The following is a 25,101-nucleotide window of genomic DNA, read 5'->3' as shown; positions in this document are numbered from 1 at the left end:
TGTGCATTAATTCATCAGCTGCTATCAGCATCAGTGAGATTAAGCTGCACTACTACAGATTGGAAGCGTAGACAAAATTTACTTTCAGAGGTTTTTGATGCTCACTTCCAAGAGCAGAGTGCTTTCTTCCCATACGTTTCCTTAATAGATCTTGAGAAGCCAACTTCTATTTTGAGTGTATCATGTTTAATTTATCACAAGCAAATGCCTCTATAATTAACAGTATTTCCTATGTTTTTTTAATGTGTTTCGTTGTGACATTTCTTCTTTTCAGGGTTGAATGCAGTGTGGTGCTATCAATGTGCTTTACAGTTTCTGGCATTTTACATACGATAACCCATTAGCAGTCTCCCGTGGTCTTGTCGGTGCTCATAATTCCCAATTAAACTAATGTTCAGATAAAATCTCTGTGGTCTTACCCAGATGAAAACAAAATAAATAGAATTTTATATCTTATTCAAGACAACGGTGTCAGGATAACTGCACTGTCCTGAACTTATGCTGGTATATTTTATTCTCAGCATGTAGTGAGATGCCAAATGTCTCCTAGCAGTAGGTGCTGTGGCAGGGAGAGAGTAGTACAGGGAAAAAATAACACACTCTGTGGAACCTGCAACACATTCCACAGTAATAGAGGTTACGCGGTAATAGCATGACTGGGAATTCCTTTAGTCCACTCACAGTGTCACACCAAATTAGAACAGAATCGTAGAATCATAGGACTGCTCAGGTTGGAAAAGATCTTAAAGATCATCAAGTCCAACCACAACCTGACCATACTACCCTAACTAACAACCCCCCACCAAATCATGCCACTGAGCACCACATCCAAACGGTTTTTAAACATATTCAGGGATGGTGACTCAACCATCCCCCTGGGGAAAATTAGGTTTCCCGTGAGACCTTCTCCATTTCTTCTCCAATGCCACATCACTCTCCTCAGAGCCTGGCAGCTGACCATTTGCAGTTCAGCTAAAATTTATATATCCAAAATAGCAACTAGGATGTTCTGTTCCCCTTCACTATGCAGTTTGTGCAAATGCTACTAGAAAGTATTCCTTATTTTATTTCATGAAAAAATTTACATATAGAAACAAAGACAGCTTAAAAAATAAGAGACAGATGGAAAATTTAGCAGGCTTTAATTGATTGAGCCTTGTACTGTCATTGGCTACAGGTAAGAGCATTTACAAGAGGTGTGAAACATAGTAACTTTATCAGAACCAATGAAGCTAAGTTGAATCACTTGAAGCTTCTTTACATCAAGGAGAAAAGATAAAGCACAGCAGAAATTCTGGCCACATGTTTTCAGTACCAGGTAAAAGATACTGTAATGTTCTTCTAATCTTTTCATATTAACAAAAGCTTCTCTTACCACTAGCATGAATATTTAAAGGCATACGAAATTTTCACTAAGGGGAAATTTACATGTGATAGAAAAGAATTTAGAACAAGTATTTGAAATAATCTAATCAATTAGTTAAAATGAGAAAATTAGGATAATAGAGGAAGATTCCCTTAAGTTTGTATTGTTTTCATATAACTTTAAATATGCTTTTAGTGATCTACTATTCATTAGAAATAACCTAACTTGAAATCACAAAGTACAACACTATGTCTTGTTTTAGTTTAGAATATTCTTTCAATAGTTATTTTGGAGACTACATTGCTAGAAAAAAATGCAGATTATCTTTTTTTTTTTTTTTTTCCTCTGCATTCCTTTAATTTATGAAATCTGTAACAAGTTAATTCCATCAGTTCTACTGTTACAGGCCATGCAGTTCTCCCAGTCAGAACTTTTAGCAAGTGGTAAGTTGTTTTTGCCAGCCCACCTCAGGCATTCCTTACTCTTCAATCTTTCCTTCCACGTAACTCAGTGTATTACCACTTATGTACTTAAATACCATTACTCAAAACTAAAGTTTTCAAAACTACAGACTTGAGAAAAAGAGATCCCTTTTAATTAATGATTGAAGAATGTGGAAAAAAACTGCAAAAGAAAAGAAAAACATAACATTGCAAAACTTTTCTTCTTAATTGAATATTTACTCATAAAATCATGGAGTCATTAAAGTTGGAAAAGACCTCTGGGGTAATCCAGTTAAACTATTAACCCATCACAACCATGTCCACTAATCCATCCATCAGTGCCAAATCCACATGTTTATTGAAAACCTCCAGGGATGGTGACTTTTAGGGCATACATCTTCTTATGAAGGTGTAACACAGGGAAAATGGTCATGAGAGAAAGAGATAGGAACACATAAAGGGAGGAATACGTAGAAAGTGAGAGGCTGATCCGGGAATGTGAGCTCTACTCTCCGATAAAGAGCTCTACTCTCCTTAAAGCAGGCAAATTCTGACCTCAGCTATGAGACTGTTGGGTTCAGGCTCTTCTTCTATGCCAAACCATCTAGAATCTTCATCTACGTTTCTTTGGTTCTTTTTTGTTTGGTTGATGTAGGCAAGGCAAAACATAAGCACGCCACTGGAAAAAAAAAGAATCAAACTTAAATGGAGATCTTCATCTGAATTTCTTTAGATTTCCAGGTTATTAAGATGAGAGAATATTTGTTTTTTTTTTGTATTTCAATAGGGAGAAACACATATCTTAGTTTTATTAACAGGTAAACTGCTATTTAATTTTATTTTTGCGACTTACATTAAGGACATGCAGAATTCTACGTAGACTTCTCATTTTATTGCTATTTTAAAATTCGTATTTTTAATGAACCGCAATCAGTTAACCTTCTTTTACACAACTAAGTTTGTCAGTTGTCCAGAATTCACATTTATTATTTTTTCTAGCATGCTACAAGTCTTTTCTCTTTTGTTCTTCTACCTTGAATTTTGGAATAATTTAAGCTTATTATCACGGTATTAGTTTGGAAGTTGACGCATTGGTGTTTACTTCTTTCTTCTACATTTTTTTTGATGATTTTCAAAGTTAGCTTTGACCTCTGTGATTATTTTCATATGTCTGTGTTTCCCAATAAGTGCTTATATTCTTTCAGAATACCCAGATGTTGCATTTTTGAAATCTTTTAACACAGAGTTCTTTAGGAAAACACAGGTCTAGTGGATCAAAGGCAGTGTTTGATTGGAACTCAGCTCCAGATCAAAGACATCTGAATTGAAGCATGCACATTTGAAGTGCTGAGCATCTTCCACTCCCTTAGAGTCATTGGAAGTCTATTCCATACCGTTAAGAGAGCTTAGCGAGAAGTTCAGCTTTGCATATAAACTTAGATTTCTGGATGTGATAACTAGTCTAAGCACCCTATTGAAAGGAAGCAGACACCAAAGTAGAGGTGCCTCATGCTATTTGAGGTTCCAAAGGCTGTCCAAGACATATGAAGATGATGGGCAGGTAGGATTTGTCTTGCTTTGCCTTGTAAGAACTTGTCTTACAGGTGACGTGCAGTTTTCCAGAGGTTAGATCGGATACTTTGTGTCATCTCACAGGGCATTGGACCCCTATACACAGGCACTTGGATCCACAATAGATCAGTTTGGGCTCTAGCAGGAGATCACACACCTATCTCTCATAGGTAAACACCAGCACTGTAGACACATAAAATCAGGTGTTTGAATCACAATATTTATTATTACTAATGATTAATTATTAATAAAATATTAATTATAATTTTAAGGGAGAAGAATTCAGGTAGGGATGGCAAAGGGAAGTTTGTTGAAGAAGAGTAGAACATAGACCTCAGCAGAGGTTCTTTTCTCATTTTTTGAAATAGGATAATAACCTGGCAAAAGGTTTGAAATTGTGGAAACAAATGGGATATTTTGTTTAATAGCTAGAGAGAAAGAAGTGGAATTCCAGGGTAACTAGTCAAGCATTTTAAGTATTTTTAAGAGTATGTGGAATAAACAGAAAGAACTAGATGTCTTGCTACACAAACAAGCTTTAACTTAACTGACAAGACAGATCCTTTGTAGGATAAATCGCAGTGTTGGAGAGTTGAGGGTACAGGATGTTCAGGAAAGAAAGGAAGGAGAAAAAAAGAAGACAACATTCAATTACAAATAGTTTGTCTTTGATCTTCTGAAAGAGAGATAGATATGCCTAAAAATCTCTAGGAAGAGAATAAATAGGGCTCAAAAGAGAGATTTACCTCAAATTATCAGTTTGGGAGAAGAAGGCTGTTGAACACTTTAAACATGTATTTATTTATTTATTTATTTATTTATTTATTTATTTATTTATTTTAAATGGAAAGGAAAGGAACAGAACCTTCTCTGGAAACATTTTGGAGATGTGGTTATGTATCTTCAGTAAGTACAGTATGTCACTAAGATATATTCTACCTTAATATGGAGAAAATGCAAAGGTGAAGGCTGATAATTTGATGAGAGTGACTTTGAGATGATAGAAATGAGAAAAGCAGAGTAATTGAAATGCACTTCAGAAAAAGGAAAATGGCTACAACCTTAGATGACTGGAAGGGAAATGCAGAGATTTTAGTGGAACATAGACTCATGCAGAGGCAGCCATGCATAGATGTTGCAAAAAAAAAATAAATAAGTAAAATAAACTATAATAACACCATAGACTTTCAGAATGTATCAGCAAGAGCATAAAACATGAGAAATCATTGTCCTCCTCTAACTGAGCAGCAAATTACATCAGTTTTGGACTTCATGTTCGACAGTATCGTTGAAACAAAAATAAATTAATGCAGGGAGCCCAGAGATCAGGTCATCTTTCAGAAGTATTTCAGTGTATTTGGTCTGTTCTGCCCAAGAAAAGATATACTCAAGCTATCGCTATATAACTTGAGTAGGATTCTCTAAGTGGCCGTAACGAGACATTTTTCTCCAAAGCTCAGTGTACCTCTTTTTATATACGACATTTTTTGGGGGGAAAGTAAGTATTCATGCTTTTAGGAAACGAATGCAGCCAATCTGTTTGCACTCTCAGATGCCATTTGAACTGCATGACTCAAATTTGAAAGCATATGTAACTTAAGAGAGCAAATAAAGCTTCTGTCCTGGCTTTTATATATGAAGTTGGTGAACTCTTACTTTTGGACAGTCTCATTGAAGCTAGCAGGGCTTCTGAACATGTGAACACAGGAATTTGTTTTGTGCCCATGGTGTTTTAGGTCAATAGGGAGAAGACTGAATTGCCTAACCATACACAATTTTAGATTCCTGGATGTACATGCAGGATTAGCAGATACAAACTCAGTTCTGCACCCACCCAAAGGCACACCAGGGATATCCCACCAGTTGGGTGTTCCACTGTGCCTACAAAGGCACCAGCAACTGTTTTCTGTGCCAGCAATTGTTTTCACTTTCATATTTTTTCAGTTAACATTTTGATAAAACATGCATGTTTTTTTTCTTTGATTCCCTATCTGGTACAAGTGTTTTAAATACAAATCAAACATTAATTACTGAAGCCTTTAGAAAAAAAAATAAATAAAAAAAATCACACATTCTTTTCTCTTAACCAGACACACACACACACACAAATAAATCGGTAATTTTTTAGCATATGAAAAAGGAAGATGCTTTTGAAAATGTATGGCCTTTAGGGTGTACTAAGGATCTGTCTCTCCTAGCTGCAGAATAACAGAAGTTTAGCTGGATGGTGAGGTTTGTTGAAGTTGTGTAGAACCTGAGATATTGTATAACATTTTCTCATTTGCTGAGGGTGCAAGAAAAAGAGGAAGGATGCTAATCAAGCTTCAAATATCAGTTCTGTTTCTGCCTTGTAAATGCTTCTTTTACAATGCTTCTGAGATTCAGTTTTCTTACTTGTGTTGTGGCAACTGTGTTTCGTTATCACACCATTATGGCTGTGCACTCAGTGTCTAGGAGGAACTCTTAAAGATCTGCAAAGCCAGAAAACCCCTCTAAATTGTGACAACAGAAGCAATATGAGAGTTGCCAACAGTGGGTGCTGCACTGATTCTGCTTTTCAGATAACAATCAATCTCTGTTTTAGATGTTTTCATGAATGTAAACCTTCAGAAGAGGATTATGACTGTGTCTAAACTATTGCTGATAACCAATCTTACTATGCATACTGCATCTAATTGTTAAATATTTGAGCTTAATGGAAATACTTACATATGCATACTTATTGCAGCAGGTCATATCAGTGGCCTGTGGGGACTGAACTTACTTTCATCTAACATCTGGTAACAGTTTCGTTAGCCAGGCCTTTTATGCTTGTATATAGCTAGGCAGAAATAAACCAAGAATTAATTAACTCGTATTTTTATTATCACTTTAGAGCGCCTTGGTGGGTTTTTGTGGGTTTTCTTTGTTTCTGTACACATTGTAGAACAATACCAAATGGTGTTCTTGGATTTTAAATTGCTTCATGCAGCATTCAGCTGTATGTTTGGGATTATATTCTCCAAGTACTGTTAAAATCAGAAATAAATTTATTTTGTGTTTGATTATATGTAACAGAAAGATAATTTTTTTAATGTGGATTTTCAGAACACTGCTTAATGAGTGTTCCTGGGAGACAACTTGCAGTTTTCTTGCATCAGATGTATGCCATTCTGTTCTTCTGTTACTCCAATATGTTGTGCCTGTAGTTATTAAATGAAGAGAAGGGACAGAAGCTGATCATGCGGAAGGGAAGAGCAAGTGTGCAGAGAGTACAACTGTATTAATTTTCCCAGCCCTATGATCAGTTGTAGCTCCTAGGTGTGCCTTATCTGTAGCATGACTTACCATCGTTGAAAGACCGATAGATGGTGCTGTGGAGACAATTTGCAGTCGTTGCACAGATGTGCAAGGTGCGCATCATCTTAGTCGTCCACATCTGCGTGAGGAAGGAAACAGGCTCATACAAAAAAATTATTTCTACCCGTATCTTTTTTCTTTTCCTTTTTTTTTTTTTTAACTCAGTCTTATCTTACAAGCATATTTTTTTTAGAGTTTCATGCTCAATTCTAAGTCAGAGAAGTGAAATTGTGAAATGCAAATAAAAGTGCAATGCATACATGTGTGTATGTATTTAGGTTTTGTTTTTATTTTTTTTATTGAAAGGGAGAAGCTTTGCAACATTTTACTTCAATTCAGTGTTTTTCTGATGCTATTCTCACTGTACAGTGGTCATATTGATTTTAGTTTGACTCAATTTGGTTAAGATGTGTAGTATAACCTGTCAGCTCTCTTTTTTGTGTGTGTTTTCGTGTGCAAAGCTTTTATCTCTTGTCACTTAATCACTGGCTATGTGGGAGCCAATGATGTCAGCTTTCCTGTGTCTGTTCACTGCTTCTGATCACTGCTGCCCTTCTGGGAGAGGACTGATTAATGTAGACAAGAAGAATTTATATTCCATCAATGAACAGTAGAATCCAGAGTGTAGAGATGTATGACAGTCAAATTGTTATCTTCAAGAGACCCTGAAGCCTCTTTGTCTCAAGATAGTTTGGTACTTAATATGGTGCTCAGAACTTGATTTCATGGGAGCCTACTACTTCTGCAGCATCTGAGACCTCTGGTGAGATCCACTTAACCAGATGCTAAACATCTACAGTTCAGATGTTCACATGAGATAGTTCCTTCCATACAAACTACACTGCAAGCAATAGAGACAGAATATTTAGGCAGTGTATTTTCTTAGATATAATTAATCTTGCTAGAGGGATGCCTGTTTTTCTTTATTGACTATGAAGATAGAGCACTGTTCTTAGCCTTCATGTGAATATCTGCAAAGAATCCCCTCCTTGTAGCCCAAAGAAATACAACATATCCTTTCAGAAAAGGAAACATAAGCAACGTTGTGACTTGGAAAGAATTTACAATTATATCTGTTGTGTAGAGAGTAGGCTGCAGTTGCATAATCTCAGATGCAACTCTTAAGTCAAGATCTGGTTTGTTTTGTAAGTAACATATCCTTAATTTTCTAGGTATAATGTAGTCTATGAAGAATGTGTAGGGGGTGATTGATTGCTTCTGCATCACCCATAGAACTGTCCCCTAACTGGAATGAGAACTAGAGCAGGCAACTGTGATCTGTGTCTCCTGGGCATGTAACTTAAACATGGCCCGATAGTCATGGTACCACATCTTCCAGTAAGAAAATTCAGGCTCGTTAGACTTGGAGATTAGATAACTAATTAAGAGAAACTCAGTAAGGGAGCAACTGCATTTAATGGCACCATTTCTAAAGTGAAAATTTCTGTGGGGCAACAAAATATGATATGAATATCTTTTGAATCTATGCTGTCTCATTCTACACGCTCTCAATGGAGTGCTCTCAATGGAGTTACTAGTCTTTCTCGGGGTCTGTAAAACCTTTCCAATCACTGTGACTCAGACATCAGAGATAGAACTGAGAAAAACAGTGAAAACCTTTATTTCATTTGTTAATGTTTTTCTATAGAAACTCCAGTTCATTTCAGATCAGTCATTAATATTTAGATTTTATAAATACTATTGCATTTTCTCAAATTTATACGTTTCTTAAAATGACTGTGAGCATGCTAAGTACAATTACAAAGGAGATAAGCTCTCAAAAGAAGATGATGTAGTTAATATAAATAATTTTTTAATATCAGAGTGAGAGAGATTAAGAGGATGTGTTTATAATAATCATCCAACTTTACTTGTGATGCTTCTCTAGGGGAGAAAAATATTTGAGGCAGCTGTCCAGATAATTTGAAGTAGAGTTAAAAGTCTATTTGGATAGCAGCTATTTGGAAGTTATACATATTGCTGTGAAGAATGGTAATGAATACGTGTTCTCACAGAACAAAGGATATTTATTGCAGTAGAATAATCTGTGCTTGTGTAAACTAGCACAACTCTGTTATTAATGATGATGGCTAATCCTCGATCTTTTCCAGTAGGAAAAAAAGAACTTGGAGACATGGTAAAACAAACCAAGTGCCCCTGCCACACACATACACATGCTTGTAGAAAAATAACCCTCCTCCCCTCCCGCCACACATGCACAAAATTAAAATAACAACAACAAAAAGCAGAATATGAAGATACAAGGCTTTACAGATAACTGCCTTTTTTACCATGGGAGATATCGTATCCATTGTCAGATATAGTGTAATGCTGGTATTTGCACTGAGATTATACTCTTTTTGCCACTGTTCTGCTTAAATACATAAAATAGCATTTCATGACTAGCTAGAATTTTTTTTTCCCTCCTGGATAATTTTGTGGGTGGAAGTACTTATCTGTGTAATTGTATCATTTGTACAAGTGATTGTCATGATTTTCAAGAAATTTTAGGTTTATTATGCATGTTAAAATTTATGAATAGCTTTCCAAATTCAAGAAATTACTTAAACTATGGAAAAAAATCACTGAGATCCTGTAATGACTGAATCATTTTCTTTCTTTGTGGTGACTTCTGCAACAGTTTTAAGTCTACAGAGACCTTTCCCTCTGCTAAAATATTTGTACTTGTCATCATTTAGATTCAATGTTGAATTACTTCCTAATATGTGAACTGTTTCTTTTGCCACCCTGGAAAAGGTTCTAGTGCACTACATGCTTTCATACCTCACACATGAATAGGAAACATTTTTCCTTCTTTGCCTCCTAAACAACAGTTTCCAAAACAGTTAATATCATCCATCTAAAATGCTGAATATGAAAGTGATTAAAAAAAAGTCTGACACTTATGTTGTGTTTCCATCTAGTTTGATGGCATCTAAGTTTGATGGCTCATGAAATTCATATATTTAATTTAGAGGCAATAAATCTTTTAAAAGTAACCTTCTGCATGTTTAGTTTTAATAGGATACCGTTGGTGAGAAGAGATCATGGAATCATGAATAGCTTGTGCTGAAAGGGATCATCCCTCCACACCTTCCAGGGACACCTTCCAACAGATCAGGCTGCCCACAGCCTCATCCATCCTGGCCTTGAACACCTCTAGGGATGAGGCACCCATCTTCTCTGGGCATTCTGTTCAAGGTGGCTTAGTGACAAGGGAGGGGTCAGAACCTGTGCACATAGGGTCCCAGTCCAAAGCTATATCAGCAGTCACTAAGAATAATTTTTTCCAGCTTCATTGTACAGATGGTCTGTTCATTACAGGGCAGGCAATTGAGCTTTGCTATAATACTTTCTTCTACATGGGAATAAAAGGAATAGGAGTATCGAGGTCTAGTGTCTTTAAATATTCGTTATTTCTCATCCATTTTTTTCATGTCAACTGACTAGATTTAATTCCAATTTTAGCTAATGTAGCGTCAAAGATTGTTTTGAAGCCTTGATTCTACTTTTTGTAGCTGTGTCAATGCATTCTAGAGATCCACAAACAAGGTTTTTCCAAGATAAAAAAAAAACCAAACCTTATTTCACAAGACTTTTTTTTTTTTTTTTAAATGATATGGAAAAGAGGACCAACATGACTAATAGTTTGTTTTAAATGGCCTATAGTATAAACAATTTGCGATAGCTTCTCACTAGCTATGCCTAAGGGATTAGAAAAATACACATTTCATTAGTATCTTGTCAGTCTGAATGTAGTTTAATTTTTGAGGTTGTCCTAGAAACACTTTCTGGTATTGCTGGCCTGTTACTTGAGGTGTGTGTAACTATTCTGATGAAGACTCTGCACTGACTCTTCAGAGTGCCTATCAAGAGCTTGAATGTCCCTAAAGCTAAGTCATGGTCAAAATTGTTTTGGTAAAATGGCATATGCAGAATTAAAAGGAAGGCATAACACCATTTCCTTTCAACTTAAAATAATAATAATAATAATAATAATAATAATAATAATAATAAAATTAAAACCATGAATAGTTAGATTGACCTTTGAAGAAATCTTACAAGAGAGAAATGGTGTAGAAATCCTGAAATCATAGAATCATAGAATCACCAAGGTTGGAAAGGACCTCCAGGATCATCTAATCCAACTGTCCACCTAACACCAATATTTCCCCACTAAACCCTTAGTCCCTTAGTACCACTCTAGTGCCTTGCTACTAGTATTGGAAACCAGCTTCTCCTCAAGTCTAAACTAATTCCTCATCTTGCAGTCTAAAACGTTTCATTCAGGTCCTGTAGAAAGAGACTACCCAAATCATTTTTGCAGCCCTCGTGTGCATGCTTAAAGGCTGTATTTATATTTCCTACCAGCTGTTTTCTCTAAATACCCACTAGAAATACTTTGGGTCATATATTATATTGCTGACCATTTCTATACAAATAAATATTCCTCTTGTCTACTTGAACAAGGTTTGTGCTTCTATATTAAGGTTAGAAATTGACTTTTGTATTGTCTTTTTCTTTTTAATCTGTGCATTGATCTGCAAATGTCTGAGATATTCAGGAGACTTCTTTTCTTTTTCCTTCAAAGCAACTGCATCTGCAGTGATGCAGGTGGTAGTATCTTTACTCTCTTGCTAATTCTGCTAAGACTTTGCTAGTGATTTTTCAAGCATGAGGGAGTAAGAGTCAAAAGGCTGGATGAATCCAGAACAATTTTCATAACATTTTTTTAATGTCCTGTAAATTAGCACATACCAACAGAGATCATGCCAGCTTCGTGGGGTAAGCTTCTCCAGCCATAACCAGCAGAGTTGCTGACTGCAGCTGCCCATCCAAATTACATTTCCTACTATGGCAGAGCAAATTTTTTTGTGCAGATTTCATCCAAGATTCCTCTTCTCAATTCCAATGCTAAAAAACAAACAAAAAAACCAGGAGAGTGCATACTGTACTGTAGTTGATACTTTTGCAAAAGAAGATAGAGAAAACTTACTTAGAAGCCCAATGTGTTTTATTAATAACCCTTCTAGGGACACTAAAGCATGCACACATGCCCAAAATTCCCTAACTATTTAATTATGGATTTGAATGTTATACAGATAATTCTATTAAGAAATTAGAACTATTTTTTTTCCAGTGGTTTGTATGTGCATATACATAAAATTAGTTTGTATTAAAAGATCAAAATCTGCTTAGAGATGGAAGAACCAGTAATTCTCACAGTCAATTGTAGTTGACCTTCATAGGTGTACTACAAAAATATTCTTTAATTTTACTGCTTTGTTTGACATATTGCTTTGAAGTATTATTTTCAGATGTATTTTCAGATTTATTTTGTTTTTCAAAGCTACTGAAGCTCCCAGGAAGGTTTGGAGAAAGTCTACTCAATCCAGGATTGCCTTGTGTAGAAAGTTAACTCTGTGTTATGTGTGGATTAAGAAGAGATCATAATTCTTAGCAACAAGTGGTCTCGGTCACCATCTGCTTAACCTGCCAGTTTACACTGAGAAATAAATGTCATGTTATAGCAGGACATGATCCAAACCCCAAATGATGGCAATTTTCTGACTATCACCTTTTAAAGCATGTTGCTAATGAAGAATAAATCCATTGTGGAACATGACAAAGGACCTGAAGGAAAAAAATGTAATCTTCCATTCTGTGATTAATGTCACAGAAGCAGTGTTACAGTTCTAATGTTATGTCAGAGATCTTGGTGTTTCATCACCTAGAATGTTCTAGTTAATGATATAAATGAAAATTCATGTTGGTTTTCTGCGTGTCTTTATTCTCCATTAATCTTCATTTGTAACCCTCCAACCCATGATCTAAGAGCACCTACGACATTCATGAATGTGTTTCTCAGCCTGATGCCCAATCTACGTAAAGATGTGAGTGGCACCCAGCTCTTTATAACTATCTTGTCCAGCAATTAATCCTATTTTTAAAATGGATTTTTTGTAAATATTCATATTATGTCATTAAAAATTTGCAGTGAATATTTATATTATAAACAGAGATCTCAGCCACAGCAGCTGTGCAAACCTAAAACATAGTGATATTTTACTATTACAAGTTTTAATTTTTTTGTTTGTTTGCTTTTGTATCATTTTTCCTCTACTTCAAGGCACTGATTACAACCTGAGAGCTGTGCTACTATGTCATGTTTATAGAACGAAACCGAGGTGGACTTCGAATGCTGGGCATTATGAAATGAGTGAATGTTTGAAGATGCAAACCTTGCTGGGATAACATGGAAGGGAGGAAAGGGAGCTGGAGCAGGTGCCTGCACATCCATCCTGCTGCATGGTTTTTGTTGTGAGAGGAACAGTCAGAAGGAAACTCCAGCATAAAATAACATTAATGCAATATGAGCAACTTGTAAACAAGGATCAGGAGTGCAGTGAACAGAGAGGTTTTTTAACAGTGCAGAAATGTAGGGCACTCAGAGCCTAAATATCTAGAGCATTGCAGATAACAGCTACCATAAGCTTTCTTTCAACTGTTTTTTTAAAATAGTCACGTATACAGTGAATACAACCACAGTGGAAAAGGCTGTTAAAAAAAAAAAAAAAAGTCATGGATTGAGCTTGAACCCTGGACTTTATTCACACAGTTCAGTTTTTAGCTTATTCTCTGGCTTTAGTTTGGACCCACTAATTAGCTCTAACACAAATGACACAAAATTCAACTGAGTTTTTACCCGAGCTTTCTTTTACACATTTGATTTCACCATCTATTTGCATGGAGGTGCTAGTTGCAAGGAGACAGTGTGTATGCTGGTCTATGACATCAATCTGTGATGAATAAATGTACTTACCGTGCATGAACGAATACACTTGGCTATAATAACAATGTTTCAAACACATTTGCACGGTTCTTTTTTGAATTGGCTATTGCTGAGATTCCTTGAAGCAGAATGTATTTGAGGTTTTTGTTATGCTCATTTATAGCAATTCAGAGTGATTATATTGGTTGTTTATTTCTCCATATACATATTTTTTTTTATTTCTGTGGGGGTAATTCTGTTGCTCATTTGGCAAATATGCTAATAAATGAAGTCATGGAAATGCTTCATTATCCTGAGAATGAATGCTATAACACTTTGGAGAGTCAACAGTTCACATTAAGTATTTCATATCCTCTGCAAAATATTTGCACTGATCTATTTTTGCTTAAGTACTCTTTGTTTTTATGAAAGTAATAAACATTTTAAAGCACATTTTTATGTACAGTTTACTGTACTTCTGTATCCTGGTGAGTGTAGCTTACTATTCAAATTGTATTCATTTATAATATTTAATTTATTTTTAACTTTTAACATAAAAGTGTTTCAGAGTCAGACTTTATATGACATCTTCATACATTATTTAGCGGAAGATTGCACGTATCTCTACAGAATTGTGTTAAATCATTAATACACCAAAAAGTTATCAAGCTCATTCTGACTCTGTAAGAGCATTTGTCATTCTTTTCCATTGCTACCTACTTTTTTTCATGACTGCCTTATTCTTGCTTTCTCTCTTAGCTATTTATCTTTTGGGAAGAAATAATCACACAGAAACATATGCAAATACAAAATGGGAACAACTGTGTTGCTTTGTTTAAATAGTCTATAAGTCAATGTCTAAATTTAAAATGAGTGTTTTTTTTACCTATCAGTAAAAAATTTTGAACTGTTATTAATTAACAATGTGTATGTATGCATTTGTGGATGATAGCATGTGTGCAGCTGTGTAGATGTCAGAATGGATGGAAAAATATCAGCAGTCCATGCCAGCATTGGCTATGACTATAGAGATATGGTGCAACTGCTCTGTATAATAAAAAATCCAGCAGAACATTGCTGTTGTCACAGAGTAATGGGATGGTCACTATGGTGGTACCACTGCCATTACCTCTGTCTTTCTTGAAATTACATAATAATCAGAGCATGTGGAAGCCTCTTAACACAAAATCTAAGGATTTGCTTTATTTCTGGCAACTGTGACCTGTCTGTCCATGTGCAAGTGTGTTTTCCATGGCTCCATGTAGAAGCATGACCAGGGATCAGCCCTCGCTCTTTTTATGAGCACACTTTCCCTGAGACCACCAAGGACATAACATGCTGCCCTGCAGACCTTTTAAAATCATGATCTGTGAATTTAGGGAGCAATGCCAGTTTGAAAACAGCAATGAAAGACAAAAGGATAAAACAAATAGAAAGACTACGCAGAAAATTCAGCATGTCAGAAAATGAGTGAAACAATGATTTTACTGGGTCCGCTGAGGAAGTTCATGACACATCTCCTAAACACAGATAGATATTTAATTATGAGAAGCTCCTACTCTAAAGCCAGTAGAAACCTCTAAATACAGTACTGACAAATTGTCGTACTGACAAAAATCAGACACTTTCTTTCCTTACATAGAGATAAGTGAAGGCTTTTCACTCAACTGTTTTAGAGATCACAATCCAATCACTCAATAATTTATTTAGTTCAGTGCAATCAGAGGACAGACATCATGACAGAAACTTGGAAAGAATCAGTAATTATCAATTGGCTTCAGGCAAATTGTATGGAACAAAATATGGCTGTTTGACAGGCAGTATCAGTCCCTGTGCTGTCTCAGCGAAATGGTACCAACTACAGCAAATAATGTATTGAGAAAGAAAAAAAGAAGTAAGATCAGTGATAATGTATAAAAATAAGAACTGATAAAAACTTCATAGTTCCTAGTATATGTTTGGATAACTGGAATTATAACATTCCTCTCTCCCTCAAAGAAAAAGAGCTGCATTTTGTTTGCATGTTTGTTTTTTTTTAATGATGCATTTTCTAGCAAAATAAAAAGATATTTTCTCTCAGTGGGACAGTCAGGTTGCCTGGTCAAGAACAAAACAGCAGCACAGTGACAGAGACACTCTAAGTAACAGCTGTGATGATATCAGGAATTAAATTTATTTATTAATTTATTTATGGTTACTTTTTGACGCTAGTTTGCAGTTTTGTAGAATTGTAAAGGGCAGCTCTGATTTTCTTCTAACATTCAGCTTTTCATTTATTATTTTTTTTCTAGAGATAAAAATAGCAGTGGTGATGACTAATGGAGCAATGGTAGGAATAAAGAGAAACATCTCTGGTTCTAAAACACCGTTAACTATGAGAGCTGTGAGAAAGATAAAGATGCTGTTTCGTTGCAACCCATTCACAAACAGAAATCTTCCTGTTCAAAGTGGTTTTGTATAATTTTGTCCATCCAGAATTATGAATTATGTAGGTGTGAGAAAGTATCATATACCATAAACTGGGGTGTAGAACTAGATGGTCTTTGAGACCCCTTCCAATCCAGGCATTCTATGCTTCTGTTACTCTATAATTCTGTGGTCAATACACAGTTGGATTCAAAATAATAATTAATCAGATACTCAAAACAGAATCACAGAATTGTAGGGGCTGGAAGGGACCTCTAGAGATCATCTAGTCCAACCCCACTGCCAAAGCAGGCCCGCTACACCAGATTGCACCGGTAGGCATCCAGGCAGGTATACGTATTTATAATCAAATTTTGAGGACAATAAACTGAAACTGAAGATAGCTTCATAGTGAACATGGCTTCTCTCTAGATAACTTATGTTCACAGCTGCTTCTGCAGCGCTGGATATACTTGACCTGCCTGACCTTTGCACATTAAGTTTTTTTCTAATGAATGTACTTGTGACATTGACTCATGCATGGGTACACCAGCACGTTAATTCTGTTTGTAGGCAGCAATTAATGAAATTGATGGTGCTTTTCATTCTGGTACAACTAAAGGAGGGCTGCACTGAGAGAAAGTATTGCCCCAAATGTTGCAGTTGAAGACTTCATTTAAATAGTCACCATAGCCACACTACTAATGAATTTTGAAAAGTATATTGAAAAACACTGGGAATAAATGTTTTCCTGTTGCCAAGGGCAAAAAACTGTGGAAATTGCTTTCTGGTTTAGTACCTCTTTAGCAAAAGAAATGTTAAAGACCTTCTTACCACATCTATGCCTTTTTTTCTTTGATCTACTACCCTGTTAGGCTTAAAAGAAAGATCAAACTAATAAGTGAAAGAAAACACATTCATTTCTTAAGTTTCTATCTTATCTTTTGAGGGCAATTGCTTATCTCTAATCTTTTTATTTATTGCAATTGTAAATATTAATTAACACTGATATTCTCTTTCTTTTTATTTCATATGTGTTGAAAAAAATTCAGAATAAAAGAAGTGTACGTAATGAATAAAAACTCCTTCATTTACAAGAAAAAATACACCATAGTATATTTTAGCTTTGATAAGAAATTTACTGTCTTTTCTCTTATTAGCAAAATTTGTGCTTCTGGACAAGAATTCACAGAGAGAAAATGTTTCTCACCAACAAAATAGAAATGTCTATATTAAAACTGGAAAACAGAGATAGTCATTAAACAGAATGTAACAGCTGAACCCAACCGAGTGAAGCAGGAAGAATCTCACATTCATCTGAACTTCAAAGATATTTACAACTTGCAAAATGTAATTATCCATCATAATTTCCCACTGAGAATCAGATCTATCATCCTGTTTGCTACAATCAATTCAATGGATAGGTGTTTTTGTAATGGTGCATCAAGTCTTTATGCCTACTGTTTCTTTTTGTTTAATGCAATGTTTACAAAATATTTTTGATCAGGATCAGTTCCAGACATCAAGATAGATTCTGTCAAAATATAAAAAATATAGCTTTTTAATTTAAATCACAATTTGATCAGAGTATCACAAACTCACAGAATGTTCTGACTTGGGAGGAACCTCTGGATGTCATCTGACACAAGCAGGGATACCCGGAGCAAGGTGCTCCTTCTCCTCTCCAGCTGAGAAGTTTCCAAATCTCTTGGCCCCTCCTCACAAGAGAAGTGCCCCATGACTTTCATCATCTTGTTTGTCCTATGTTGGACTCTCCTGTTTTTCCAGATCTCTCTTATGTTGGGTGCCCAGAACTGTACCCAGCACTCCAGGTGTTTCTTCACCAGTTCTGAATAGAATGGAAGGATCACCTCCCTTGACGTGCTGGTAATATGTTACCCAACACAGCCCGGGGAAACTTTATTCTTCTCAGCAACAAGAACATACTGCTGGCTCATGTTCAATGTGGTGTCTGTAAGAACACCATCTCCTTTTTGGCAAAGCTGCTTCCCAGTAGTATATAGGATGTCAGAGATTTCAGAGAAAATGTTAGACATGAGGCGCCTATTCCCTTCTATCCTACTGTAAAACAGTTGGTGAGCTTTTGGATTGACCTGTCACAAGATAGAGTAAATTATATGGCTTTAGGAGAGAAAATCAACATCTGTACTTGTGAAGGCAATTAAATACTGCAAACCACTGATGATACTCCCCAGCAAACATGGCAGTGAAGACAGAGGCTGCTTTGTTCACCACAGTGTAAACTTTTTCTGAGTTGCATACAATCCCAACTATAAAGACAATGCTTGCAATGATGTGAGGTGGGGGTATTCAAATAGGCACAATATTATTTGCTAGTGAGTAGAAACACAAAAGTCAATGAATCAAGATTCCTTGGCAATCTGAAAGGAAAAACAAAATCACCACCACCACCACCCACAAGAACAACAGTAAAATGTATCCAGATATGCTCTAGTGAGCTTCCAAATGGCAAATGTCCAAGGAAAAAACAGTGACAACCCATGCAACCCTAAATATGTTAATTGGATGTCCTCCACTACCATCATCCTTTCCAGCACTGGTGAAGCCAACAGAAAACACATGGATTGGCAGAAGTTAATTTCTATCCAAGGTTTCGAAAACTTCAGTAGTCATTATCAGAGCTTCATTATAGTGGCTTGTTGGACTCCATGTAAGCTTTTTCTTTTGTTCCTTTGAATCACTCTGGGAGTTCTGGCTTCATAAAACTCTTAACACTCAAAGCAAAACATTAGGCTAATGTGTTATGTTCCCCTGAAAAACTGTAGAGCTTTGTATGGTTTCCAATGGAAACCACAATGCCTCCCCAGCATATCCTCCTCTGGAATCAGCAGGTGTTATATTTTTTGAATTATTTAAATCACATTGGAAGGTCGTAGTTAGGAGCCAGCATGGGTATGGAGAAAGGGAACAAAAGAGCTTCAGGAGCTTACCAAAACTGCTATTTCAAGTTATATACAGAAGAAAAACCCTGAAGTATCTGAATAACAATTTGCAAGTCACTGAGCTTAATATAGACCAACAAAGCACACCTTGTTACACCATCACTAACAGAGATATTCTTCCTATGCTGGTAATAATTACAGTAACTTGATCATACTGACTGTAGTGGAAAACTTGTTAGATGCTATTTTCTTAACTTTACAGCTGAATAATTGAAACATAGGTAAGAATTAGTGATGAACGTATATATCAATGTCAGAGATAATGCCTCATAAAAATTGCGCTCTTCTATATGTTATTCATTAACAAAACATTATTCAGGGTTTTTCTGTGGATAAGTTAGTACTGTTGAATAGTTGGTTGGACACACTGCCTAGAAATCAGAGCCCTAAAAAGGAAAGGAAGGAAAGGAAAAAGGAAACAATTTGTAAAAACAGTCTGCTGGCACATACCTTCTAAAAAGTGCGGGGTAGGAAACATCTGAGGATGGACATGATTATGGTGGTAACCATGAGACATTCCAGAATAGAGTGAGGAAAAGAGATACGATGGTAATAATTGTAATTTTGATCTGTTTTCTGTGGGTAGCAGTCCATCTCAAGAAATATTTTTTCTTGAGAGTGCCTGAAAATCATGTGCTATTGCCTAATCATGATGATTGTTTACTGAGCTCTGGCTCAGAGTACAGAAAGATAAATTAAAAAGCAGAATGGCAAATATCAACAAAAGACTGTCATTCGGTCTTGATTTTGTTTGCTCGATGAGAAGAAGTTGAAGGGAGAGAGAGGGGTTCCAAATGCTTCACTTTTCCTGTGTATGCTGCTGGCAAACAGCATCAAACAGCAAATATTTCCCTGTTAGGACTGGAACAAAAAAAAGGCCAATAAAGGAACAAATCATGAAACACTGCAACAGTTATTTTATTTGATATCAGGAAATGAAGTGTGGTCTTCTTTATACTCTGAATATGGGGAATAAAGAATAAGAATATTTCTCATGTCTCTGTGAAGCTGTTAATGTTTACATACTTGGAAAAAGATGAAATATGTATACCTAATACTGTTGAAAGAGTCTATCTTCTGTATATAATTAAGTCTGATCTCTGGTCAAAACAATGTTCTTTTTCCTGTCTGTGTTATGTCTTATCAGGAGCATCAGCAGTTACCTATCTATTAGCATGAATCAATGCAAATAATTTGAAATTTGGGTCATTATTTCTTACCTTCAAAAAACAATTTTATGTTGAAGCTCATTATATACAGAATTGTAAAACTGTAGAACCAGGGAGAGTTGCAAGAGGTCCAGCAGTTCATCCAGTTTCATATGACAGAATCAAATATATCTCACACATGATTCCCTTCCAAATATTTTGGAGAATCACAGAATTGTAGGGATTTGAAAGAACCTCTAGAGATCATTGAGTCCAATTCCCTCATAAGCAGGGGATCCCTCCAATGGATCATGCAGGAAATTATACAAACTGGTCTTGAATATGTCTTTGCTTAAATTTGTTGTTGAAAATCCTGTTTGAAAGGGACTGGTGGACCTTCTGATATAGTGAGCTTTTGAGCTTTACCCGAACTTAAGTTAGAAAGATTTTTAATGACTTCATTAATATTTCTTCTACATCAGATTTTATGCAAAATAAGTTTTGTACAATTCATTCTACCCTGAAGGAAAATAGAGATGGAATAACTAGTGACTTCTTTTCAAAGACATGATTGTGTCATCTCTTCTGGCTGTTTTTCAGGTCACACACAAATTCAGCCCACTCCGGCTCTGTTCTTACTTGTGATTGCAAGAATATGGTTTAGAACAGAGTAGAACCTTACTCAATGCAAAATCTATCACATTATCTACTTGATTTTTACCCAGTGGTCTAAAAGTTATGTTAATGTAGAAAAATAAATGTAACAGATATAAGAACTTATTATATATTCTCATTCTCAATATAATACCTATGACGTTTGTTTAAGTATTTATAAATTTAAAATTTGGTGATTTGTTGCAAGATCCCTTTTTGATACTCATGACTGCCTTATGTATAAATCAGAGGATAAATTCTTTCCCCTCTCCCGCTGGGTGGTGAGTGAGTGAATGGCTGTGTGGTGCTTATGCCTGCCGGTTACTTGCCTGGATTGAAAAGGACCTTAAAGATCAGCTTCTTTTGCCCCCCTGCCAGAGGCAGGGTCACCAACCACTAGACCAGGCTGCCCAGAGCCACATCCAGCCTGGTCTTGAACGCATCCAGGGATGGGGCATCCATAACCTCTCTGGACAACCTGTTAAAAAAAAAGCTAAAGCCCAATTCCTTTTTCCAGCTACTGGATGAAGCATCATATCCAACAGCTTCCTGAAAGTTTTGCCTCAGTGTGTCGTAGGTGTTAGTATTTTAGCTCCCTCATCATATTGTACATAATAGTTTGGCAATATATTAATAGATTAAATCATTTAAAGTCAGAGTAGTACAGAGTCTCAAGCACTAACACTTTAAATATTAATGTTAATATGTAGCAAGCATATCAAATTTTTTAAAGTAGACTGCTTGACTAAATACAAATTAAAGAGGGCAATTTTGAGTATCGCAGAAAATATGCTTTGAAATATGTGGACTTCAAAGAACTAGAAAATACATTTAACAACATGTGTAAAAAACATTTTCTGAGTTATGATTGTAAAATGATGCATCCGTAATGAGAGGGAAGAAGAGATCTGGCTGACATTCAAGACTAGAAAGCTTTGAAAGTAGAAGTATTATTTTTCAAAACAAGTAATGTAAATAAATAAGCAACAGAAAAAGGAAGAGGAGACATTTTAAGTTTTTGGTCTATAGAGTAAAACAGTTTTGATTTTATTTTTTTTTTATACTTCTAGATATGACCAACAGCTCTTTCTATGATATGTTTGTGATAAGGGAATCTACTATACCATACTTTCTATAAAGCCTGATCCAAAGACCACTGTGATTAATGCACTATGGATGATGCATTATCCATGAATGCATTATGGGCTAGCTTTTACAGAATTACAAAGAAACTGAGGTTGGAAGGGATCTCAAGAACATCATATCTAACTGCCCTGATGAAGCACAGACATACATACGTCTTTGGGACCTGATAAGATGCATCCTACTCTGTAAAAACACTCACGTAAACGCTTGATGCCAAAAGAAGTATTAGTGAACTCAGTGCAATATATAATGGCCAAGGATACAAGCACAGAAATGGTAAGTACTGTCATTGGAAGACCAGAGGAAAAATATAGTATTTTCACACTGATCTCTTAAATAATTGAAAATGCCTTAGTATCATGTTGTAATTAGTCATTTAATATTCTAAATTCCATCAAACAACTAACAAAATAAGGTGAAAATGTACTCTATAGTTCTCATTCTTGTAAGTCAATAAAATAATAAGTATTATCCAGTAATACAAATTCACAGGATTTTTTTAAATCAATGTTAATTTTACAATTTTTTAATTTTGGGATAGTAGAAAATGTTGCTATGGAAAGTATTCCATAGACTTTAAAAAAAAAAAAACAAACAGATTTTTATGTATTTTGTTTCATTAATTCCTGCTACATTGAACAAGGTATTTCATATCATTCAGAATTTGCAGCAGCACCGCTAAGGATGTAAAATGAGTTGGAAATAAGTTGCTGCAAAAATAGTCCACCACTTTCAAAGTTATTCATCTATGTTTTCTTCTGGCATGCTACTTATACACTTTGTACTGGAAAAAAATAATAGTGGAAATCAAGTTTTGATAAAATTTATTTTTTTTTTAAATAGTCTTGCTTACATAGAAATTTTTAATTAAAAAAAATACATAAAAACACAAAAAACACAAAAAATACATCAGAATTCATGTAATTTTTAGAAAAAAATAAATATTTCAGTTTAGGAATGCTTCTGTTACAGAAGTTTTACTTTGATTTCCTGGTATCACCCTTTTCTCTTTCCGGTTGCATTCCCTAAGCATACTCAGGTTTCAATGACTCACGTAAGGTAGAAGTCCTAGGAACAGGAGGCAACAGTGCATTGCAAGAAAATGTATTCGGGCCAGGGACTGTGTCATATGGAAGATGATAATAGCAGGAAGCATGTGAAATACTTTGACTGTCGGGCTGTGGTAAAAGCTTTCATAGTTTTTCCATATTAGAATATTTGTTTTGAAATTTTCAGATATTTTCATCACTTGATTTTTGAATGAAATATAAACTGCTGTTATGAGGGGAAAAAAAGCTGTCATCTGTATCTGCTTAGACAAAATATCTATGTATGAATGTTTTATCTATACAGGAATGAATGCAGCCTAAACATATATCAGCTATTCTAAGCCAAGTTAGGGGTACTCTCTGAAAAGCAGGAGAATATCTTTTAGATAGCATGTTACTGTAATTCAAATTGAAGTCTCTGCATTACAATGTATAATTTCGAAGTAGATGGCTGCATAAGCTGACTTTTCCATTTTAATTCTCTATTCATAATGATAGCCATGAGGTTTAGAAATCAGGAGCAGAAGTGCAATGTCCAACCTGACAAACTGTACAATAGCTCTTGTAAAATGACAGTCTTTGGCAACATCTTCTGAATGATTCTAGGACACCAGTATGTTTGCCTATCTATAACAACCTGATATTTATAGCAACTCTTTAACTTGATGTTTATAGCATCCTGACCCTGACTGTGGGCCTACATAAAACTGGATCAAGAGATGGTAAAACTCCATTACATTTGAGAGTCTGCAGGTCTAGGTGAGTAGCTGGCTTTGAGCCTGGTTTAAAGACCTGATAAGAAATGGACTATGCTGAATCACTGATGAAAAAAAAAAGTAGACAAGATACAACACTCTTAGAACACAAAATAAGGGTGTCATGATCCCCCATATCTACTTTTTTTTTTTTTTTTTCAGAAATAATCAGAGTTTCTACTACATTACATGCTACATTGGTTATATACCAAATATCTGTTTCAGTGGTTGAACACCATAAAGGAGGGTAATAATGATGAAGAACAGCTCGCAGCAAAAAAGCCTTATAATTTAAAATTGGTGTAACAGTCATTGACTGTATGTTTATCTACAAAATTTGAACAGCAAGAAGGCAGACAAAGGTAGATATGTCTATACCTGCTCTGCTTTTTTTATGAGACTCCAAGCTACCTAATTTGTACTTAATCAAAACTATTAGAATAACAAGAAAAGAACCTAAATTATTTTACTTCCAGTATTGCTTAAACAGATGCCATCCAAAAAAATTTCTTATCAGAGATAACCCCAGGAGCTTCTGAAATTGCTAACAGGAGACTATGGCCCATCCAATAAAATGAACAGCTGTACTGATAATTTCTGTCTTAGTCTCACAGTACTGTCTTGGTGCCCTCAGACTGGAATTCCACTTGTTTTTCTTGCTAGGCAGTGTTTCTGAGAGCTTGAACAATTTCTTCATGATGTGCTTCTTAGCAGGAGCAGTAGTACTAGGAGGAATACTGAATTCCTAGAGGTCAAAGCAAGATTCTGTACTTACACCTAAGGTAAAGATTATCTCTGTCTTGATAGTTCCAAGTTTTTATCCACAGTGGAGTGCTTATATTGCATTTTGTTATAACAGTGCCAGCTTTAAAACAACTAGCATGGAAAACAGTAGCAATAATAATGATTACTATTAATTTCAGCGTATGCTAGTGAGCATGTATAAGGATCCTCATTGTGTATCTAGAAATGTGTCAGCCTGTGTCATTCTCAAATAGGATCCATCTAGGGTACTGAGGGAGCTGATGGAAGTAATTGTCAAGCCATCTGTCATTATTTATCAGCAGTCCTAATCAGCTGCAGAGGTGCACTTCACTGCTGGTGAGGGGTCTGGAGCACAGGTCTAATGAGGACCAGCAGAGGGAACCGAGATTATTCAATTTCAAGAAGAGGAGTCTCAGGGGAAACGTGAATGGTCTCTATAACTGCCTGAAAGGAGGCAGATGAGATGAGGGGTAAGATGGGGATTGGCCTCTTCTCCCAGGTAACAGTGATAGGAGACGAGGGGATGGCCTTAAGTTGCACCAGGATAGACTCAGGTTTGATATTAAGAAAAAAAATTATTCTCAGAATGAGTGGTAATGCATTGGAACAGGCTGCCCAGTGAGGTGGTGGACTCACCATCCCTGGAAGTATTCAAGAAACATGTAGACACAGCACTGAGGGACATAGTGGGCATGATGAGGA

At 35.7% G+C, this 25,101-nt stretch overlaps 1 pseudogene; it reads left to right on the top strand.

Annotated features, from left to right (window-relative positions):
• The first annotated feature begins 6,728 nt into the window (after nt 1-6,728).
• LOC146545779 (uncharacterized) overlaps nt 6,729-25,101 on the top strand; it is a 43,597-nt pseudogene continuing 25,224 nt past the window's right edge.

Source organism: Meleagris gallopavo, chromosome 1 (genome assembly GCF_905368555.1).
Source record: "Meleagris gallopavo chromosome 1, MGAL_WU_HG_1.1, whole genome shotgun sequence".
Lineage (NCBI taxonomy): Eukaryota > Metazoa > Chordata > Aves > Galliformes > Phasianidae > Meleagris > Meleagris gallopavo.
The sequence above is the reverse complement of the archived record's forward strand: the minus strand, read 5'-3'. Positions and strand labels throughout refer to the sequence as shown.